This window comes from Episyrphus balteatus, chromosome 2 (genome assembly GCF_945859705.1).
Source record: "Episyrphus balteatus chromosome 2, idEpiBalt1.1, whole genome shotgun sequence".
Lineage (NCBI taxonomy): Eukaryota > Metazoa > Arthropoda > Insecta > Diptera > Syrphidae > Episyrphus > Episyrphus balteatus.
The window spans coordinates 78,676,851-78,681,439 of NC_079135.1; positions in this window are offsets into that span (position 1 = coordinate 78,676,851).

Below are 4,589 nucleotides of genomic sequence, written 5' to 3' on the forward strand. Positions count from 1 at the left end.
ACATCCCATGTCCCTTTATATCCAAACTTAATGAAATCTTTTTAAAGGAACATTTTATCCAGAGGAACAATGAAAAAATAAAAACAACACCAACAACCCAAAAGTGTCTCTTCAAAAAAAATTTGCATTAAAATAAAAGTAACTCAAATGAATTTGTTCCCACCTTGTGATGACTTTTCTTATGATAGGCTGAACATGATAAGTTGCTTATGATGATAACAACATGAGGCCAAAAGAAAGCCACACGTTAAATATCTGGATTCCGCATAATTACCTGCCTCCCAGCTATACATGTGCTATGTGAAGTTGGCAACTCCAAATGCTATTTTTTTATGTCAAACCTGTCTGGTTCGATTGCCCAAGGTTAGCCCAGGATAGCCCAAGATTTACATATTTTTTCACCCAAAAATCACAAAAAAAGATTGTTGGTTTTGCACTGAGGTTCTGGGCTAGCCCAGGATAGCCCAACTTTTTTTCAAATCAGAAACCCAAAAATTTGTGATTTTTTTTCCTGTGAAAAAATCGTTAGTTTAAATTCGTGGTTTGTTTGCCCAAGGTTAGCCCAGGATAGCCCAACTTTTATTTTCGCTGCCCTACGCTTAGTTTAAAAATTATAGAAGCATTAGTTTTTCTTCACCTCAGAAAAAAATAGTACGCATACACCACAGTGACCTTTTTAACTTATAATTTAGAAAAAGTAAATCCACTGGTGTGGGCATTGCGCCTCAATTGTTATTTATTTGACATATAATGCTTACTTGATTGAATGTATTCCATATAACATTCCTGTTAAGAAACTTAAGTTGATTTGTTTAATTTCACCTTAAACATCACAACATACAAATATTTTTACAAGTGTAAAAATCATTGATTTTTTTGGTTTGCCATATAAGCACCTAGCTAAGCTACATGCTTAGTAAAATCTACTCAAACATTTTTCAAAAGTAACGAAAATATAAAATGGTGTGTGAAGTGATTTCTTTTTCAGTACACGAATAAAAATTTTTAGACCTTTCTGAAATAACCTAGGTAATTCCAACAAATTACATCCTTTTTTTTCGTTAGCCCACCCTTAGTACAAAAATTATGACAAAAAACTTTTTTCAAATTACCAACCTCTTAAAGATCAAAATTCGTCCTTTTTCCACTTTTTCTCAATTAACCATGTCAATTCCAACAAATTAAATAACTTTTTTTCTTTAGCCCTCCCTTCGTTTAAATTTTGATATTTAAGAGGTTGGTAATTTGAAAAAAGTTAATTAAAAATTGGAATAAGCATAATTAATTGAGAAAAATGGTAAAAAGGACAATTTTTACACTGAAAAAAAAAAACAAATTTTGATTTTTAAGTTCTATTCCTGTACTGAAAAAGAAATCTTACCACTTATATTTTTGTATTACTTTTTAAAAATGTTTGGATAGATTTTACTAAGCAAGTAGCTTTTATAGGAGCTTATACGGCAAACCAAAAAATCAATGATTATAGCACTTGAAAAAATATTTGTATTTTATTGTTTTAAGGTGAAATGAAAAAAATCAACTTAAGCTTCTTAACAGGAACGTTATATGGACTACATTCAATCAAGTAAGAATTCTAAGTCAAATAATCAACATTTAAGGCGCAATGCCCTCACCAGTGGATTTTCTTTTTCTAAATTATAAATTAAAAAGGTCACTGTGGTGTATGCGTACTATTTTTTTTTTATAGTGAATAAAAACTAATGCTTCTATAATTTTTTAAATTAAGCGTTGAATAACGCAAATAAAAGATGGGCTATCCTAGGCTAACCTTGGGCAAACAAACCACGATTTTAAACTAACAATTTTTTCAGAGGAAAAAAAATCACAATTGTTTCGGTTTCTTGTATGAAAAAAAGTTTTTTTTGTTGTATCTTTTGAAAAAAAATTGGAATAAAGAAAAAAAATTGGGATATCCTGGGCTATCGTTGGGCACACAGTGCAAAACCAACAATTTTTACACTGAATAAAAAACTATTTTTTTGTGATTTTGAAATCACAATCACGGTTTTCAGAGGGCAAAAGTTGAAAAAATTATTAGCAGCATGAGGGTGGTGGGAAAATTTAGGTACATGAAAGAGGAAAAATAAATTGCTTACAAACAAATTGGGGGAAACGGGGTGGGTGGGCGAAAAGTGTGGTGGGTGTCAAAAATAGTGTTTTTTTTACAATTTCTGTCACAGTAAACCCACTATCAAAAAAAAAAAAAACTAAATACAAAAGTTGTAGATGGTAAAAAGATTACTCAAACAATTTTTTTAATATCTCAAAAAGTGATGTGATAGGATTTTTCTGACTTTGGATTCAAGCTTAGCACATACAAATCTATAAAAAAAAATTATTATTTTTTTTTTTACAAAAAACCTGTTGACCAGTGTAATCGAATGGGGCAGAAAAATTGAACGGTCTCAGAATTGAATATCAAAATATTTTAAAACGATATCAATTTTATTGAAACGCGATTGAAAAGGCCATGTTTCTTCTTAAAATAAAGCCATTATTTTATTTTGTACCGTTATTGTTAACAGAGCTATTTGCGTCAACATGAGTAAGGGGACGTTAAAGTTAGCCTTTTTTAATTAATAAAGCCCGCAAAATCGAATATATAGATAACGGACATAAAAAAAAATGAATTGTAAGAAACTTCGAGTAGTTTTGAGTTAAAAGGACGCGTGCCAAAAATCAGAAAAATTGTGTTTTTCAAAGTTCAAAATTCGATAACTCTTTGCACGTTAGAGCTATTCTAATGCTAGATTTAAATTAAGAAGGTCAAAGGCCATTTAAAATGTATAATTTGATTTCTATGGAATAATCTTTCCGGCCAATATTACTGTAATTCAAGGAAAAATCGATTTAGAAATCATTTTTTTGTTTTTTTTTTTTTAAATTTTTCTCGATATTTTCTGAAATAAAAATATAGTTTTTGTGCATAGTCTTGAAAAAAAGTTTTTAATCTAAATACCGACATTCCAAACTTTTCAAAAATCAACATTTTTTTGGTAACTTTTTTATTGAAAAATATGCTATTTTTTTAAATTAAATTCGCCAAAAATCCAAAAATTAATATTTTGCAAAAAATATGTTTATAATAGGTAAAAGACATAACAAATACATTTTTAACCAGGTTTTGTTAAAATTCAACCACTTTCAAGAATGTAATAAATTTCTATGCGCTATGTCTAAAGGGGATAAGGAACAAATCAATTTGGAAGCAAATCAAATAAGGTACTAAAATTTGGTCTTAGATGCCAACCCTAAACCGATAACCGGGAATCAGCAATGTATATTAGCCAAATTTCATAACTATTGTAACACGGTGTTTTCTTGTTTATACTATTAAAACAAAAATTTTACGAACTATTTTGATCCTTGATTCTAATGATAATGAAACTATCATCAAATCGATTCTCATAGAGCGGTTTTAGAAACATCGTTTAATGAATTCTTCGATCGGGCTGAAATTTAATATCAAGCTAAGAAAAAAATAGTTTGATAATTATATTTTTGACTTTATTAGAAGTGTGTAAAAGTTGTAGATATTAAAAGGATGAAAGATTTTTACTCTTTTTTATGCAAATAAGTTGTTCGTTTTTTTTTTTTATTTAGTGAAGCCACAATACAAATCCAAACAAAATTAAATGACTTTAAGGTTGGGAAATTATGGATAATGTTTACTTCGATTTCCAGTGAATCATCAGACAGCAATGCCTAAAATCGATTATATGACTATTTTTAGTGATTCCGAATCGAAGAGGAGATCAATATGCAAAGATGCGAGTCTATATAAAATAACCTCCTTAAATTACAGCTCATTTTGCACATTCCAAGAAAATTATATTAAATTGATAAAAGATTAAACTCATTCTTCCTTGCTTTAGTCCTTGAAAGAATTTACAACCTAAACATTTTTACATGCAAATAGAAAGGAAAAGCACAAAATCACTGCACTTTGATTTCAAGGCGCCTATTTTTTGACTGTCGAAGTCACACCTTTTCCTTGTACTTGTGGCAGCAAAATAATTGAATGCAAGGCAGTTCCTTAGATATGTTGGGATTTGTGTTTTTTTTTTTTTTTTTAAGTTTCCACTAATTTCAAATACACCATTCACACCCACACCTTGAATCGTGTCATTCCATCTGTCCAGATTTAGTCGATTAACATTTTTATGTTTAAATAATTACACCTGAAAAACATCGTGTCGACTCGCATCCATAGTATGACAAATTCAATAGATCACAGTGGAGTTGGAAGGACAATAATTGGCATTAAATTAATGAAATCCACTAGGGAATAATTCGTATAATCACTAATTAAAGAAGATCATTCTATTATCTTTTTAAAATGTATGACATTGATTTTCAAAGAGTAAGAATGCATCATGTTGTTCCTACTCCGTAAATAATAATAAAATTATAAGTGTCCTTATTTCAATTTGACAAGTAATGGACTTAAGACATTTTTCCGTAGATTGTTCGTATGTATACAATTTTTAATTTTTGTTTACTGGGGCTTTCCCAAAAAGCAAAAAATGCCCAAAACAAGTAAAGTAGGTTCCAAATTTTTAGCGATG